This window comes from Macaca mulatta, chromosome 14 (genome assembly GCF_049350105.2).
Source record: "Macaca mulatta isolate MMU2019108-1 chromosome 14, T2T-MMU8v2.0, whole genome shotgun sequence".
Lineage (NCBI taxonomy): Eukaryota > Metazoa > Chordata > Mammalia > Primates > Cercopithecidae > Macaca > Macaca mulatta.
In genome coordinates, this window is record NC_133419.1 from 112,173,495 (window position 1) to 112,192,868 (window position 19,374).

The 19,374-nt window shown below is 46.6% G+C and overlaps 1 long non-coding RNA gene across 2 annotated transcripts in view; it reads right to left on the minus strand.

Annotated features, from left to right (window-relative positions):
* LOC144334458 (uncharacterized) overlaps positions 1-5,701 on the minus strand; it is a 52,911-nt gene extending 47,210 nt beyond the window's left edge. The window contains exon 1 of one of the 2 annotated variants that reach the window (XR_013404284.1): positions 5,580-5,701. This is a non-coding gene — a long non-coding RNA (uncharacterized LOC144334458). Of the gene's footprint in view, positions 1-5,550 lie in introns of both variants that reach the window. The other variant, XR_013404285.1, reaches the window with a different exon arrangement.
* Between the last annotated feature and the right edge of the window lie 13,673 nt (positions 5,702-19,374).

Consider the following 19,374-nt stretch of genomic DNA (forward strand, 5'->3'; position numbering starts at 1 on the left):
AAGGTCACGTAGCAACTGATGAAATCAGGCTGATTCCAAAATGAGACAGACATTTGTGTCTAGAAAGTAAAGGTAAAAGCCAAGAAGAAAGACGCTTTGCATCTTCTCAGGCATAAACAGAGGTTTATAACTGGTAAAAAGATAAGGTGTCCCTGGACTTGTTAACCAGATCTAAAGCTAATAGGTAAAGGGACATTTCTGGAGCTTTGAATCAGATAGTTTTAGGAAATTCAGTGAAGAATACAAAAAAGTAGTAAAACCCCAAAACTCATTAGCTATAAGAGACACGGGGCCACACAATTAGGCCAAGAAGTTCTGCAGCAACTGCTAAGCATTTGTTGAGCAAAGCACCCTCCTAGACACAATGGAGAACATAAAGACGCAACCCTCCAACTTCAATTCTTCTGCTGCTGATCGCACCTGCTTTCTCATATCTTCCAAGGTTATCCACTTTCTTCAAGTCCTGCTGTACATCCCACCATCCTTAACACTCCAGAGACTTTCCTGAGTCTGTGTTATTGCTGTTGGTGTTTTGTTTTTCCTTTGTCTTCGTTTACCTAAATCCTATCCCTTCTGATTAGTACAGGCCTCAGGGAGCTCCTTCTGCCCAACACAGCAAGCCCATCATAATAGTAAACGCTTATGGTGCCCTTGTCATGTGTTGTTAACCCAAAGTATCTGAGATAGGTCACAGTCAATCCAGAAAGTTTATTTTGCCAAGGTTAGGGACACATCCATGACACAGCCTCAGGAAGTCCTGACGACAGGTGCCCAAGGTTGTCAGGGTACAGCTTGCTTTTAGACATTTTAGGGAGACATGAGATATCAATCAATACATGTAAGCTGTACATTGGTTCAGTCCAGTAAGGTGGGACAACTCAAAATGGAGGCTACCAGGTTAGAAGTAGATAAAAGACAAAAGGTTGCATTCTTTTGAGTCCTTGACTGGCCTTCCACTGTATACACAATTTAGTTTGGCTTAGTGAATCTGCATTTTTACATAAACACTAGGACAGAGGAAGCAATCAGATATGCATTTGTCTCAGGCGAGCCTCAGAGGGATGATTGAATTCTGTCTCTCCTTTGTCCACAAGCAATTTCCTTGTAGGCAAACTGTAAGGGAGGTAAATATTTTCTTATCTCTGTAGCTATCTTATTTAGGAATAAAATGGGAGGCAGGTTAGCCTGAAGACATGGACACTGTTACTAGCTTGACTTTTCCCTTGGCTTAGTGATTTGAGGGGGTCCCAAGATTTATTTTCCTCTGTCAAACAATTTTTAGTGCATGACTTCATTTTGTCCTCACCAAAAGAACCCAGATGAGGAAACTGAGACCCAGAGAGGTTGAATAGCTTCCTCAAAGTCACACAGCCACTAAGTGGCAGAATCAAGATTAGAATCTTGGTTGTTTTGATGCCAGAACCTCCTAACCCCAGATTAAAGTGCCTCTCAATTGAGTTTTCACATCACAATGTAGCCCTTCATCATATGGAGCTAATATTGCCTCTAATTCATTTATACATACCGGCCTTTTCTTTTTACCAGATTAAAAGAAGGCAGTCACCGCGTATACAAAAGCAGCTCAGCATAGTCTCACATACAGTGACTAATTTTGTTCTCTTCTATGCCCCCATAGTGCCCAAGTCAGTGACAAAAGGGTTTGATATTCAAATGCAGAAATTAATGGACTTATCTGAAGGCAGAATGTATTTGTGTACCTTAAGCCAGGCAGCGAAGGAGGGCTATATTGTTCAGCATTGTATTGAGAGGTGAATTGAAGGATGGGGGATTTCAGGTCAACACATTGCTTTGTGGCTGGTCTAGAACCCCAGGCTCAGTATTAATGTCAGCCTAATAAATATAACAATAACTCCCATTTTTGGAGCCCTTGATGTGTCAGGTACTGTTCTAAGCACTGAATTTACAGTATCTCATGAGTCCTCATAGCAAGCCCATGATGTAGGCACTGCCATTACCACTGCTTCATAGATGAGGGAATCGAGACTCAGAGAAGTAACTTTCCTAAAGGCGCATAGCCGGTAAATGGTAGAATTGGAATTTGAACACAGAACATTTTGATTCCAACCAGAAGGCACCTCCAAAACCTACTTACGGAATAATACCTCCCACCTAAGTTCAATATTCAAGCTTGTCATATTCTCAAATATTCACTGTTTAATCAACAGAAGTTAACTGTGTCACATAAGATATGGCCCATGCTGTCCAGAGGCTTAGGATCTAGACAAGAGGAGAGATGGAGAACAACCCCTGGGGCTGGACCACAGTGAAATGCGCTGTCCTGTGTGGGAAATGACCAGAGTGGAGGACAAGCATGGGAAGTTTAGGTAAGGGATCTAATTAGATGACCTCTACATTTTCTTCCAGCACCCAATCAGAGATGTAAGAACTCAACTCTAGCAACTTGCAGAGCTGGGGACACATACTTGACAGCCTCCAGAATGAAAGTAGTAGATGCTGTCACAACACATGGTTGGCATTCCCAGCAGAGGATACAGACGTGGATCAGGGTAGAAGCCAAAGAACTAAATATCAGGAAACAGAGCTAGAGCCAAGGAGACTGTCAGGAAGGCCAGAATTACAAAAAAAATAGAGCACACCAGTACATCAGTGCAAATCAGTAAGCACTTATGAGTATCTACTATTGATTCCTTTGACATTTGATTCATTCAACAAATATTTACTGAGTCTTAATGTATGTTCCTGGACCTAGAGAGAGAGGAGAAAGCACACGTAGATCCCTGCCCTCAGGTAGCTGACACTCTCAGAGAACGCTGATGAGCCGGGTATTTCATTGTGGAGCCACATGAAGGAGTTGGATCCTGGTCCCTACCTCCCAGATCACTTAAACACGGGCTATGGGTACCAAAAAAACACACAGAAAGCTGAATTACAATCCAACAACTAAGTAACATTTAAAGAAAATAACAGGCCAAGTGCATTGTTTCATGCCTGTAATCCCAACACTTTGGGAAGTCGAGGTGGGTGGATCACCTGAGGTCAGGAGTTCAAGACCAGCCTGGCCAACATGGTGAAACCCCACCTCTACTAAAAATACAAAAGTTAGCTGGGCATGGTCGTGGGTGCCTGTAATCCCAGCTACTTGGGAGGCTGAGGCAGGAGAATCTCTAGAACCCAGGACGCAGAAGTTGCAGTGAGCCAAGACAGTGCCATTGCACTCCAGCCTGGGTAACAGAGCAAAACTCCATCTCAAAAAACTAAAGAAAGAAAAAGTAAAGAAAATAACAGACACGAGAGAAACTAGCAGGTCAAATAAAGTTCCGTTCTGCCAGATAGAAGGGAAACAAATATGTTTGGTGGCACACAAGAGAGCTAACGAAATATTTTGAATTGCTTTATACTGTGTGAAAAAAGTAAACCTTCACCTTCCTCAGAAGCCAGATCTTACTACTTCCACTTCTCAAGTAATATATCTTTTTTTTTTTTTTTTGTAGAGACAAGGTCTCACTACGTTGCCCAGGCTGGTCTCAAACTCCTGAGCTCGAGCAATCCTTCCACCTCTGCCTCCCAAAGTGCTGGTATTACAGGCATGAGCCACCAAGCCTGGCCTCAAGTAATATATCTGTCTCCCCTGGAAGTAGTTGTAGAAGCCCTTGTCATCTTAACTGGGCCAAGCCAGGCAGACTCTGCCTTGGAGGTAAGACAAGAAGGAGATAGTGGCCAGAATTCATTAGTAAACCAGCATCTATTGTTTACAATGGGAGCAATATAAAATATATTAAACAATCATAAAATGTACAAAAAAGATGGAAGAGACCTTAAAGATCATCCAATCTGATTTTCTTATCTTACAAATGAAGCAACTGTGGTGTGGGGGCATGAAATAGTCTGTCCAAACCTGACAAAAACAAGCAATGGGAAAAGGATTCCCTATTTAATAAACGGTGCTGGGAAAACTGGCTAGCCATATGTAGAAAACTGAAACTGGATCCCTTCCTTACACTTTACACAAAAATTAACTCAAGATGGATTAAAGACTTAAATGTAAGACCTAAAACCACAAAATCCCTAGAAGAAAACCTAGGCAATACCATTCGGGACATAGGCATAGGCAAAGACTTCATGACTAAAACACCAAAAGCAATGGCAACAAAAGCCAATATAGACAAATGGGATCTAATTAAACTAAAGAGCTTCTGCACAGCAAAAGAAACTACCATTAGAGTGAACAGGCAACCTACAGAATGGGAGAAAATTTTTGCAATCTATCCATCTGACAAAAGGACTAATACACAGAATCTACAAAGAACTTAAACAAATGTACAAGAAAAAAACAAACAACCCCATCAAAAAGTGGGCAAAGGATATGAATAGACACTTCTCAAAAGAAGACATTTATGCAGCCAACAGACGTCTGAAAAAAATGCTCACCACTGGTCATCAGAGAAATGCCAATAAAAACCACAGTGAGATATCATCTCACGCCAGTTAGAATGGTGGTCATTAAAAAGTCAGGAAACAATAGATGCTGGAGACAATGTGGAAAAATAGGAACGCTTTTACACTATTGGTGGGAGTATAAATTAGTTCAACCATTGTGGAAGACAATGTAGTGATTCCTCAAGGATCTAGAACTAGAAATACCATTTGACCCAGCAATCCCATTACTGGGTGCATACCCAAAGGATTATAAATCATGCTACTAAAAAGACACATGCACACATATGTTTATTGTGGCACTATTCACAATAGCAAAGACTTGGAACCAGATGTCCATCAGTGATAGACTGGATAAAGAAAATGTGGCACATAAACACCATGGAATACTATGCAGCCATAAAAAAGGATGAACTCATGTCTTTTGCAGGGACATGGATGAAGCTGGAAACCATCATTCTCAGCAAACTATTGCAAGGACAGAAAACCAAACACAGCATGTTCTCACTCATTAGTGGGAGTTGAACAATGAGAACACATGGACACAGGGAGGGGAACATCCCACACCAGGGCCTGTTGTGGGAGAGCTCAGGGAGGGATAGCATTGGGAGAAATACCTAATGCAAATGATGAGTTGATGGGTGCAGCAAACCAACACGACACATGTATACTACATATCAAATCCGCACGTTGTGCACATGTATCCTAGAACTTAAAGTATAATAATGATTTTTAAAATAATAATAAATTTAAAAAATAAATAAATAAAAGCCACAATACTTTAAAAAAAAAGTGTGATAAATAAGTGAGATAATACATGTCAAGTACTCAATGTAAATATATCCATCTATGGTAAACAATAAATAGTATTATAATGTTTTAAAAAAGAAGTTTGTCCGTAGTGAATTAGTAGCATTGGCAGACTCAAATCCAAATTTCCTGGCAATCTCTCTTCCTATAGATAGAAAGAGGACCACCCACCCAGGAAGAAGTAAGAAGGGCAGGGAATCTCAGAGGTCCTTCCCAGTTCAAGCCCTGAACAATGCCTTCATTGACCCCTCTCATTTGTCACTCATCCTGCCTGACCCTTATTCCATCAGCCATCCCAACACTGGCTACAGAATAAGATCTCACCTGACAAGTCTCTAAAGTTCAGACCTCACCTGGCCCTGGGACTCTCCAGCAAGACACAACTCGGAAGGGCCGTCCCAGCACTGGTGCAGGCTTCCCCAGGGCTGCCTGGTTCTGGCCAGAACTCTGAAGTGTAGCAGTACGTGCCCTGGAAGATTTAAAATCCATCTCAAGTTCTCAAAGCAAACAGATGATGTGTTTGGTGGTTCTGTTGGCCAGAGTGCACCAGCACCAGCCGGAACTGAGACAGACACCCAGCAACCCTGTCCCGTTCTCCACTGGGCCCAGGGAAGCCACAAGCCCTGCCCCATTCTCAAGGGCTGGGACCTGGGATAAGGAAAGCACTCAGGGGTAGTGACAGAGAATCCAAGGTCTGTTGAGGGTAAGTGGGGACACCACCACCACCACCATGGGTGGGAAGGAGAAAGAAGGGCTCTTGTTTCCCCAGGAGGCCGCACCCTGCCCTGGGGAGGAAGCAGCTCCCCAGAGATGACACTTGAGGACCTGGCTTCGCTCCACGAAAGCATACCGCTCAGGGTTTTGTTTCCCCTTTATAAATGGAGGTAGGTGAGGAAAGGAATTCTTTGGCTGAGTAACACAATACTTCTGGGTCCAGCCCACCAGGCTTGGCCCTGGGAAGAGCAAACAAGCTGCCTGCCCTGTCCCAACAGGTTTGTGGACACTCGTGCCGGCTGCCACTCACTGTGGATTCTGGGGCAAGGGGGAAAAGTACATCCCTGAGGGGAGCAGAGATGTTGAGGAAGATCTACAGTCCAGCCCTCAACCCCCAGGGTGAGGCCAGAGCCAGATATTTAGTGTTACCACGCAATCAAACACAACTGCACCCCACCCACCCTAAGCCATCTCAGCTCCCACTTTCCTCACTGACCCAGGCCTCAGAGCCCAGCTGTAAGTCCAAGGTTTATCCTCACGAGCCCCACAGGCTGCACAATTTTCCCAACGCTCTTCACCCAGGCTGAGGACCTCCCCCGCAGATGTGTTCTGCATGTCACAAAGCCAGAAGCAAATACCCAGAGCCCTTGCTGTGATCCAAATGGCGAGCCACAAAGAAAATGTTAATAACCACCAGATATTTTTTTACAGTTTACAACGTACTTTGGAAAGATATTGTTTCCATTCTCATAATTACTTTCCAGGTTAGCCATTATTATCACCCCATTTTAAACCTAAGGAAGAAAGGGGCTCACAGAAGTGTCTACAGAAATGGCTCAGTAGGTCTTGAGCCCAATCCCTCTTACTCTTCATTTCACCCTCCATCAGTAGCTGCAAATCCAGCATCCTGATTATCTGAATTTGGTGATCAATAGAATCGGTGATGACTACCTCCAGCTTTGTAACTCCTGGCTTTTTAGACCTGGCAGCTGGATAAATGGGGGGCTTTCGGCCAGGCACAGTGGCTCACGCCTGTAATCCCAGCACTTTGGGAAGCTGAGGCGGGTGGATCACCTGTGGTCAGGAGTTCAAGACTAGCCTGGCCAATATGGTGAAACCCCATCTCTACTAAAAATACAAACATTAGCCGGGCGTGGTAGTGGGCGCCTGTAATCCCAGCTACTCGGGGGGCTGAGGCAGGGAGAATCGCTTGAACCTGGGAGACGGAGATTGCAGTGAGCCGAGATCTTGCCATTGCCCTCCAGCCCAGGCAACGAGACCAAAACTCCGTCTCAAAAAAAAAAAGGGGGGGCTTTCACCTAACAGGCCTGAGGGGTCCAGCCAGACATGGGTGCAGACCGTACCTGACCTTGCTAGCCCAGGGGCATAAGGCCAGCCCAGCCCCCTCCTCCGACAGGTGCCCCCTTCACCTTCCCGCGCCTGCCCCTCCAGTCCACACACCCAGGCAGGGCGCCCTCGAGCGCTGTTTGTTTTGCTGAGAGTTTCCGTTGGCTCGCGTGTGGGTGTTTGTTGTATTTCTCCGGCAGATGGCAGACAGCATGCCCTCCCCACCATCACCCCGCCCCACCATCACCCCGCCCCACCATCACCCTGCCCCGGGGCTGTGTGGCAGGCAGACGCTGCAGGGCAGAACAAAAACCTAGCAGGTGAACAGCCCTGTCTGCGGAGTCTTTTATCCAACCCAAGTCGCAGACAATATCTTTACAAAATTCCTTTCAACTCCCTCATCATCTGGAACTCTTCCTGCCTGGCTCCCATTCTGCTGCAGCCCCCAGCAGCCCCCACCCTCAGAAGAACATCTGCTCCTCTGATGGGGCACAGGACACGGTGTTCCAAACAGCAGATTTTTCTTTGGCTTCTGTCCACTACACCCCCTCAGAGCCCAGAGACCCCCTGCTCCCAGAAGCTTCCTGCAAAAGGGGAGGAGCGTATTGATCTGTGGAATGGAGGAGATCATCCTCCTCCTCCAGCGCTCAGAACTCCTCCGCAAAAATGACCCTCAGGTTTTACCACTCCTGAAAAAGCCCCAGATGAGTCCAGGGACTCCTAGCGGAGGGGGCTGGAAAGGGATGGAGTTTCTCAATTTCTAAAGCTATTGTTTCTCATTCCCAAATCGCCATGCTCCAATCTGGGCCCAAGAGCTGTGCTCAGCTTGAGGACTGGTGTGGCTCCCTCTGGAAGGAGGTTAGGCCGATGCCAGTGAACTGGCCGCTGCAGGCTGGAGGGGCCGGAGAGCCTCAGAGCGTCCTCACCGCCTTGCCTGAGGCTAGAGCTACAACAGCGAGTGCCCAGACCCCCACCTGCATCCCCATCGCATCCCCACCACTACCCAGCAGCTTGGGAGCAAGGTCTTCCCTCCACTCCCAGGTGACACTTCGCAGTTTCCATCCTGCGGTCTCTTACTTGCTTCTGCTACTCTGCCCAGTTTCTCCGGTTGATAGCTTAGCTACTCAGCCTTCCTGGGTTTTCTTTTTAGCGCTAGTTGTATCTTTAGTGATCTCTATCCTCAACATGTCTAATAGGACCAAGCTCATTCCACTCTCATGCTCAACTCAGATCTGCAGGACCACAGCCAGGCCCATAGCCCCCCAGCCGAGGGGAACTGACAGCTATGACTCTGACTGTACTAGACAACATTCTACACCCACCAGGAAGTAGAGCCTTGGAGATGTCCGAGCTGGCCCTGTTATTAAGGGCTGAGAAGCAGTTGCAGATGCTGCTTAAAGGAAGAGGTGAAGGGGGCTGCCAGGACAGCCACAGAGGCATCAACAGACGGGACACAGAGGTCTCTGGCGTCACTCTGATGGTAGTTCTGCAGGTGCTGACACGGAGTTCCAGAGTCCCTAGACCTAACTTTGTGGGTTAGACATCTGACTCCAATTTGTGCGGGCCAAATTCTAGCCTAGAACTTGGGCCTCAATATGCACAATCTGTCTTCCCCACAGTCCGAGACACCAGGTGAGCCAGGGCACACGGCCAGCCTGCACCCTGCCCTTCTCAACAGGAATTTCTTGGCTCATGCAGCCTCCACCCCTGGCCTGACTCTGTTCTTCCTCTGTGAAGCCTTTCTCGACCCCTTCAGTTAGCCTCTGTCCGAAGCCAGGCACTCTCATGGGCCATTTCCTCCAGCGCTTACCAAATGTTGCCAGGTAGTTTAGTTATCTGGGTAAATATCTTCTCTGTAAACTCCTGAACAACACAGACATTTTCTTCATCTCCGTTCTGACCCACCACCCCCAGCACCGAGCTCTGCACCTTGCCAAGAGTAAACATTAAACATTTTCTGGATCAATAAACCCAGGATAATCCCCCCAAGTCCTTATTCTGAACGGCCACAGGAAAACCAAAACATTTCCCCATCTCCTTGGTGACCACATACATTACCCTAAGCTTCAAACTAGAGAATGCTAAAGAAGGCGTGATGTGGTCAGAGGGTCCCTGGATATGAGAACCTCCCCCGTCCTAACTGGACACTGCCTTAGATTTCCATTTATACCTTCCCGGTGGCACCTCTGTCCCTGCTGTCCTATCCATCCGCCAGAAACCTCTGGCCAACACATTAAACATACTTTCAAATCCCCAATTCCCTGAACTTAAGGGAAAGCAGGCTGCCCCAGCCTGGGTACTGGGTGCTACCTGACTAGCACGTGGGCTGCCCCCTGTCCCACACACCCACCCACTGGGCAGCTAAGCCTCTGCTTCCTGGTGATTTGCATATAATCACACAATGCCAGGCACAACAAAGCCACTCAAACAGCAGAGCCTTCTCAGCTGAGTTTAAAGTTTAATCTCCTTAATACAAAAGTTTTTGCTTTGCTTTTGACGGGTTCTGGAACTCTTGCTGATGATGCTAAACAAATAATCACCCTTTCTCCCCCTCTGGAGGCTTCGCCCAGCGCATTGTGGCAGCACAGGCCCCAGTTGTTGTGGTTTACGGGCCAGACCTGCACCTGCACTGTTTGTGTGAGCTCATCTGGATGCCCGGCAGGGCTCTCTTTAAAGAGAGCCCAGCACAGCCGCGGGTGGAGCGGGAGAAGACACCAGGCCAAGGGCTGCTACAACTCTTGGCCAGACACCAGCTCAAGGCTGCCTGTACTCTCGGTGCCCCCCACCGCCCTCTGCTTCCCTAATGGAAACATTCACCCCCATGTCCTCCTCCCAAAACCCAGCTCCCTCCTATGTGTCTCTCAGGACCTTCCTCTTCCAGACGCTGTCCAGCCCCCTCATACTTCCCCTTCCAGACTCACATCCCCTCTCCTTTTCTGCACACTTTGCCTCATCATCTGGAGGCCGCCCCTAAGTCCGTTTTCCTATTTACTCCAGCACTTCACCTATAGGACTCATAGAGCACTTTCAAAGACACGCTCAGCACTTTTCGTTTTGGCTCCAGCTCCTCTGCCCAGTCATTGTGAGAATGAGCCGTGATCCCCCATCTCTCATATTGATGTGGGAATTGGAAGTTGGTCATTGAACTGGTGACCTGAATAGGGGTGCCCTGGCCATCTTGGTTATCTGTTTTTGTGTAACAAACAATCTCAAAACTTAGCAGCCTAAGACAGCAGATGTTTAATCTCACAGTGCTGTAGTTCAGAAATCTGTTCAGGTCTCAGCTGGGAAAGTCTTCATGTTCTGGGATTGCTCTGTGATCTGGGATCTAAGACGGTTTCATTTTCATGGCTGGTGTCTTAGTGGGTATGGCTAAAAGGCTTGGCTCAGCTGGGACTGTTGAGCAAAGGGCCTGCACACGGCCTCTCCTGCATAGCAGGTCAAGGCTCCCAGAGAGTGTGTCCCAAAAGAACTGTGCAGAAGCCTTCAAGCCTTCACATGACCTAGGCTCTACAATCCCAGAATCTCACTTCTGCTACATTCTATCAGTCAAGCAGATTCAAAAGAAAAGAAACTGCAACATCTTTTATCCGTCATACCAGCTAAAGAGGTCTTTTCAGGAGCCACCAGCCCCTGTAACTAGTTCAGAGACAGAGTTTCCTGGTCCCAATGTCTAAATAACCTATCCTTGCAAATGGAACATCACAGTTACCAGCCTTCATGTACTAGGGGCTGACATCCTTTTCATTCTTTCCCCAGAGACTCAAACCAATATCCTACCTCTAGGCGGTGTCCCCAGTTGACCCCGTGTGGCCTGCCTCTTACCTACCTTGGCTGCTGGCAGAACCTTTGGTTTTTCTCAGTTGCTGCCAGACCTAGATCTGCCCTTTTCAGGTTTTTGTTCACAGGTAGCTTTAGATGGGAGATAAGGAAGCTTGAGTCAGGTCAGTGCTGGGGCAAAGATGCTGCCCCAAGACAGGGGGAATGCCCCAGACTTGTCCCATCTGGCCCTTGCAGAATGGCACCAGCAACAAGCACCTGCTGTAGAGGAGGGTTGTCACTATGTTGCAGCTCTAAGGCTCTACAGAAGTCGGAGGTGGGTCATGGAGATGAGGGGATAAGGAGAGTGAGGAGGGGATAGGTGACTATCTGCCATGCCACTTAGGTACTGAGTCACATCAACACGTATGCAATACCTGGTCAGACAGGCACCCGCAGAGCCATCTGGCCCAGACCAGCTGCACTTTCCCTGGCTCTAAGCTGGGAGTGGCCATCATCTGGCAGAGCCGTGATTCCTGGAGTGAGGGCACAAGGTCACACAGGCCAGGGCCACAGACTGGTGTCTTTTCCTTTTTTTTATAAATACATTTCAAATGTCATTATGAAATATGCAAGCCATACAAAAAGGAGTGAAGAATACAATAATAAACACCCATGCACCCACGACCTAACTTAGGAAATAAAGTATTGGCACAGAATATCTCATAACGTAATATCTCAGGGCTCTGGGCAGTAGAGGAGAGAACAGGATCTGCTCACGTTCACACAGGAAGCAAGGAGTATTGAGGAGGAAAAGGGAGGCAAACTAGAGCATCGGCAGCGGCTCCTCCTCCAAGGCAGATGGCTCCTTGGGCACCAGAGTCAAGGGCGATTTTATGGACTTGGGAACAGACCACAGAGAATGCACCATCCTTCTTCTTTCAACTCTCAGCTCAGAGACTTCCCAGATCCCACAGTCTGAATTAGTCATGAGTTCCTTAGAGACGCCTTATGGATTGATTTCTCTGTCCTTGTCTGCTCTTGGGCTGTTTATAATATATCCATGCCTCTCCCACGCCTGACCATAAACTCCATGTCTGTGCCTCACTTTTGATCTCACGAAGTTCTTGTACAGGGTAAGAACTCCTTGTTATTGACTTGAATGTGTGATTAATCCTGGGAAGCCCCCATGGTTGACGGGCAGGGGACGGAAGCATTAACAGAAAGGGAAAAGCAAAGCGAGTTGGGCCAAGTGTGGTGGCTTATGCCTGTAATCCCAGCACTTTGAGAGGCTGAGGTGGGCAGATCACTTGAGGTAAGGAGTTCAAGACCAGTCTGGCCAGCATGGTGAAACCCCATCTCTACTAAAAATACAAAAATTAGCCAGGCTTGGTGGTGCATACCTATAATCCCAGCTATTCAGGAGGCTGAAGCATGAGAATCACTTGAACCTGAGAGGAGGAGGTTGCAGTGAGCCGAGATCATGCCAACGTACTCCAGCCTGCATGACAGAGCGAGACTCCATCTCAAAAAAAAAGAAAGAAAGAAAAGTGAGTTGAACATAAGAGACCAGAGCATAGCTAACACCCAGACTTTGGTTTCTAATACCATTCTCCAATAAAAAGGAATCAGAACTCCTTGGGGAAATGGCCAATTCTAGGACTGGGACAGGAAATATACAAGATGAGGTCAGGTGCAGTGGCTTACATCTGTAATCCCAGCACTTTCGGAAGCCGAGGCAGGCAGATCACCTGAGGTCAGGAGTTTGAGACCAGCCTGGCCAACATGGTGAAACCCCATTTCTATAAAAATACAAAAAATTAGCCCGGCATGGTGGCTCCAGCCGCTCAGGAGGTTGAGGCAAGAGAATCACTTGAGCCAGGGAGGTGGAGGTTGCAGTGAGCCGAGGTCGAGTCACTGCACTCCAGCCTGGGCGACAGAATAAGATTCCGTTTCAAAAAAAAAAAAAAATATATATATATGTATATATTTATACACACACACACAAGATGAGCCTGGGGCATCTTATAGTGCCAAAAATATAAGGAAGTACTCAAAAAAAAACACAACAACCCACACTCATGAAGTATGTCAAAAGGACCCAGCAGCCAACTGGAAGAGCTCACAATGACCAGCACCGGATCATTTTGAGAGAGAGGGAAAAAAAAACTTTCAGTCTAAATCTAAAGTACAAAATGAATACCTATAAGCCCATATTGATATAAATAAACATTCATGTGAATAAATAAAGATGAAGAAGTGACAAATCTAACATGCAGAAGAATCTCAAATAACTTGCATTCGATTCACTTACGTTAATTTCAAATAACTTAATTCCACCCTCGGGGAGGGGTAAGGCAACTGCCCACTCCTTAAGTGTGGGCTGTACATAGTGATTTTCTTCCAATGAGCATACTGTGGAAAGGTGAAAAGAGTAACCTCTACAGTGGAGGAAACCAACAGTGACCAACAGTGATACATCATGATGATTGCATGTACCCTTCATACGACATGATGAAAATGGCACCTTGCCTCTGTGGTCTTCCTCTCAAAAACCCCACACCTCCAGTCCAAGCATTAGAAAAACATCAGATAAGTCCGAACTGAGGGACATTCTACAAAACATCTGACCAACATTCCTCGAAACTGTCAAGGTCATCAAAAACAAGGAAAGTTTGAGAAATTCTCTCAACTGAGAGTAGGCAAAGCAGACATGATGACTGGATGTCATATATGACCCTGGAACAGAAAAAGACAATAGGTAAAACTAAGGAAATCAGAACAGAGTATTGGCTTCGGTTAACAACAATGTATTGGTTCATTAATTATAACAGAGGTACCGTATTAATGCGAGCAGCTAACAAGAGAAGAGGCTAAGCATGAGGTATACAAGAACACTGTGCTATCTTCTGAAATTTTTCTGTAAATCTAAAACTGTTCTTAAAAAATAAAGTTTTTCAAAAAATATGTCAGCATGTTCTAGGAAAAACTTACATAACTGTTAAAAACAGAGGCCGGGCGCGCTGGCTCATGCCTGTAATCCCAGCACTTTGGGAGGCCGAGACGGGCGGATCACAAGGTCAGGAGATCGAGACCATCCTGGCTAACACGGTGAAACCCCGTCTCTACTAAAAATACAAAAATTTAGCCGGGCGTGGTGGTGCGTGCCTGTAGTCCCAGCTACTCGGAGGCTGAGGCAGGAGATTGGCGTGAACCCAGGAGGCGGAGCTTGCAGTGAGCCAAGATGGTGCCACTGCACTCCAGCCTGGGCAACAAAGCAAGATTCCGTGTCAAATAAATAAATAAATAAATAAATAAATAAATAAATAAAAATAAATAAAAACAGAGGAAACAAAATAAGAGACAAAAGGGACTTTGGGATCTTGGAAATTAAGTCGTCCCCCACCTGTCAGACCAGTGGAAAGTCAGGTAAAATCAGAACTGAAAGTGACATCCCAGGGGCACTGCCAGGGTCCTGAGAGAAGGCAGTTTGGGGAAATAGTGAAAGTCAGAGAGCTGGGGGCAACAGGACGAGGACCTGGGTGCAACAAGAGTAGGGCAGCAATCAGAAAGCATGGTCTTTAGGTATGGGCATAGACGAAGCAGGAAGCCTCCCTTAGAAGCCTCCAACACGAGGACACTTAGCAACACAGGTGAGTATTTAAAACAATGCAGAGTGGGGAGTAAGAAACCAGGGTGAAAGAGCACAACCAACTCTGCAAGCATTTAAAACAGACATGTGCCTAAATGATGCCTGCTTTGCAGGAACTCACAGACACATATTTGGTTTAACAGAATTATTTTCTATGGGACAATGTTCCATGAACTGAGTGTAATTAATTCAAACCACTACCCTGAGGGGTATGTGTGTGTGTGTGTGTGTGTGTATGTAGAGAGTGTGTGTGTGTGTGACTGAGAGAGGCAGAGAGAGAGGAGAGAAGAGGAGGGAAGAGGAGAGGAGGGGAGGGGAGGGGAGAGGAGATAGAAGGGAGAGGAGATAGAAGGGAGAAAGGGAAAAGCAACAGGAGAGTTCTAAGAGGTAATGTCTCACTTATTTGTGGGATCTAAAGATCAAAACAATTGAATTCATGGACATAGAGAGTAGAAGGATGGTTACCTGAGGCTAGGAAGGGTAGTGGGGAGGCTGGGAGGGAAGGCTGGGAGGGAAGGTTAATGGGTACCAAAACAAATAGAAAGAATGAATAAGACCTACTATTTGATAGCACAACAGGGTGACTACAGTCAGTAATAAATTCACTGCACATTTTAAACTAACTTAAAGATTGTTATTGAATTGTTTGTAACTCAAAGGATATGTTTTTTACACATGAGATATATTAAAACATCTCATGTACCCCAAAAATATATACACCTACTATGTACCTACAAAAATTTTAAAAAATTAAAAAAATAGAAGAGGTAAGGGAATCAAATGAGATTTTTTTCAGAACTGGATGAAAGGCAACAGAGAAAGGAATGGTGGAAAGAGGGCAGCTGAAGATGCTAGGAAAGAACGGCAGGAGAGCGCAGCAGGAGAACTGGCGTGGGGAGTTCCTCTGTGAGAGGCAGGGGAGTGCTCAGGCTCTCTCCAAGGCAACTGTCAACGAAGAAAGCTGGTTTTGAAAGCCATAACCTTCCCTGTCAAACAGAACAAATAGGACATAAGCCTTAGAGGACAGAGACAATAGATATTGGTGAGGGGATAGAAGAAGCAGTGGCGAAGAACAGAGATGGGGAGCCCAATGGCTACCCTCGTAGTACCGTACTAAGGTTAAGGCTGCCCTCGTGGTACAGTACTGTGAGGAAAGCACTGATGGGTACTGGGGACTTGCCCTCATTCTGCCATCAACCAGTTATGTGACCTTGTGAAAATCCCTAAACCTCTCTGAGCCTCAGTTTCCTCATCTTTAAAATGAGATGTTGGAATGAACACGCTCCCTTCCCTAATGTGGCAGTTAATGCAATCTGGAAGTTCATGCAGGAAGGGAGACTAGCAGCATTACCTGTCTGAGGCTGGATTCACAGCAAGGCCTCCAGTATCTATACCTCCCCTCCTGCTGTGTATCATGCCAACAGGGTCCGGGGATCCTCTGAGCCCTTTCAGCCTGTGTAGGCTGTCACACAGCTCAGTTCCACATCTTTCATCGTGCCCTCCTTTGTTATATATATGGCCCTATGAGGGCAGTCCTCTGTATTCCTACAGGACTGAGCCTAGGAAAGAGGTTCATTAAATATTTTGCTACATTCTAGGCCCAACATATCCCCGATGGTTAAAGACTCCGAGGCCAGACATTTCAAAGCAGAGAACAATTATTCTCTAATTAGGATCTGATTTTTAATTTAAACTTCAACCTGAAGAGCAACCTGAACTCTCTTTTAGTCTTTTCCGGTTTGCTATTCCTAGAAATCCTGTCCAGTGACCTGACCTTGTGGGAATTTTCCATCTTGTCTTGTGTTGACTTAGGACAAGACACTTCCTCCCTCTGGGTCTGAGTTTCTTCATCCACAAAATAAAAGAACTGAAGGATATAGGCCCTAGGATCCCCTCCAGCTCTACTACTCTCACCAGCTGGAGTAATCTGAACTTATTTAGGCCCCCAGGACCTTTTCACTGGCCAAGTACAACCTCCTTGTCCCACTCACCGGGTAAGAAGTTATCTTTGAGATGGATTTCACAGAAGGGGGGCGAAGTGCAGAGAGCTAATGGCCATGATTATAACAGAAACAGGATGGAGAGACCACAAGGTTACAGAATATCCCTTAAGACCTCAGAGCAATAGGAAGCTTTCCCACCTACCAACCCACAGCAAAAGGAAGGCTGACAAGGTAAACCTACTTTCTACTACCTGGGAAATGTATGTGATTGATATGGAGCGAACAGGCTTCAGAGCAAGAATACCTGGGCTCTACCCCGGCCTCACCTCCTATTACTGGTATGATCTTAGGCAAGTGATTTCATCTCTTTGCTCCTCCATTTCTTAACACGATAAAGGGGGTTCATTGAAATGTCAATCTCACAAGGTAGTTGTGAGTACCAAAGAGTGTGGTGCATATCAAAGTTCCTCGCAAAACTTTGCTACTGAAAGCATGGTCCAATGAGGTCGGCCTTCACTGAGAGCTTGTTAGAAATGCAGACTCTCAGGCCCCACTCCAGATCACCCATACTGTTGAATCAGAATCTCTGTCTTTAAAAGATCCTCAGGTGATTGGCAGGGATAGGAACGTTTTGGAATTGTTGCAAAACATTACACAGATTCTAATCTTACTTCCTATAAAAATAATTAAGATCATGACACCAATACTCACACATGCACACGTGCACACACACACACCCCCTCCCCTGCAACACCATTTCCTCTTCTCCTTCCGTTGAACTCCTCCACGCCCTGCTCGCCACTTCCTGCAAGCTCACAGTGCCACCATCTGGACAAACAAAGGCAACGCAGATGACTGAGATGTGCAGGGAAGGGACACTCAGGGGCCTGGAACACCCAGCGGAGAAGTGGCTTTGTTGGAGGAAGTCAGCCTGTGCTGAATATTATGGTAACCACCAGCCACATATGGCTACTGAGCACTTGAAATGGGGCTAGTACAAGTTGAGATATGCTGCATATCCAAATGCACTCTGGATTTGACTTACTACAAAAAAAGAATGTAAAATATCACATTATTACCTTTTATATTGATTACATGTTAAAGTGATATGTTAAACACATTGTGTTAAATAAAATATTTTATTAAAATTAATTTCACGTGTTTCTTTTTACTTGCTTAATATGGCTACTAGAACATTTAAAATGACATGTGTGGTTCACATTATATTTCAACTGGACAGAACTAAAATAAGCTATGTTTTTTCAGAATATGGGTTCCCAGGGATCTTAATTTCTTCCCCCTAAATATGCCTCTATGAAGAGGCTTTCATTCTGCATCCCAGGAATTCTCCTTCCAGTCCAGTTCTACAAATAGCATCTAACAATCCTGCCGAGCTTGAGCACAATTCTTTCAGGTATCACCAGCTCCAGAAGAGAGCCTGGTACATAGCAAGTGTGCAATAAATATCTGCAGAATGAACGAATAAATGAGTGAGCGAATGAAGTGCCCTTAGTAGGAGGACACCTCGTACTTGGTGGGTGGGTCTCTTTATAGAAGCGACCAAGTCATAAGTCACTCAGAAGAAAAGTTGGTAAATTACAGGGGCCAATCAAATCAGATACACCATTTCTTATTTTCAAAATTGAGGCCTGATTACAAAGCAATACAGCAAGTTTTCTTAAGGTTCTCCCACACCAGCCCCATTTACATGTTGTAAGTTTGTCCTATAAGCTGGGATCCTGGGTCCACATGTCCCTGTGCCTCTCCTGTCCCACCACCCTCATCTTGTTTTTCTCGTAGTGTTGCTGGCACTGGGCCTCTGTGCTTTGCGCCCTTCTAACTCTCCATCTGCCTCCCCAGCGGTCTTTCTCAGCATCTGTCCACCCTCTCACTTCCATGCCTACCTCTCTCTCTGCCACTGTCACCCCACCCAAGGGTGAGGATGCTCCCCTTTGAGGGCACCCCAGTGACGTGGGCTTCCATAGCTGTCTTCTGCTGTGCCCTCCACAGTGCCACATGCCTGAGCACGGAGAACCCTCAGGACTGCGGGAATGAGAAGCCCTGTGCAAAAGAAGAGCTAGACCCACCAGGATGCCAAGATGGTAGGGGCTGGGGTAGGGTTGAGGAGCGGGGAACAGAAAAACAGCTCTGGAGGAAGATGCTGGCTTTATGAGACACCTGGGCTGGGCTAGGGCTCAGAAACTCCCTAATGGGAGAAGAGCACTGTCAGGGGTCCACTTGGGCCCCTGTGGGATCATGGGTGACCCACAGCTCCTGGAAACTAAGTCTTAGTCCTAATTACTGTTTGGCTGTCCCCTGACGGGTAGTCTCTGTCCCAACTCACCACCTGCTCCCTGTCCCCCGGGAACTTTCCTCTCTGGAGCAGGACCCCACAACGCCTCCTTCTGCCACCTCTGCTCTCCCGGGTTCTTCAACCCCTGGCCCGGCCAGGATGCCTGTTTCCCCTGTGGCTCAGAGGCCACCCAGCCGGAGTAGGGCAAGGACACTTGTGTCTGCCGGGGGCCTGGGCGAGTGTTCCAGGTATGTCCTCTGGCAGGGGGGCCCAAGGACAGGCTGCATTTCCAGGACTGTTTTGGTATCAAGTCAAACTCAGCTCAGGTGTAACTTGACCAGGGTTGGCTCAGGTTTCCAAGTGACTTGGGGATAGGGTTGCCAGATAAAATACAGGGCACCCAGTTAAACCTGAATTTCAGATAAATAACAAACTTTTTT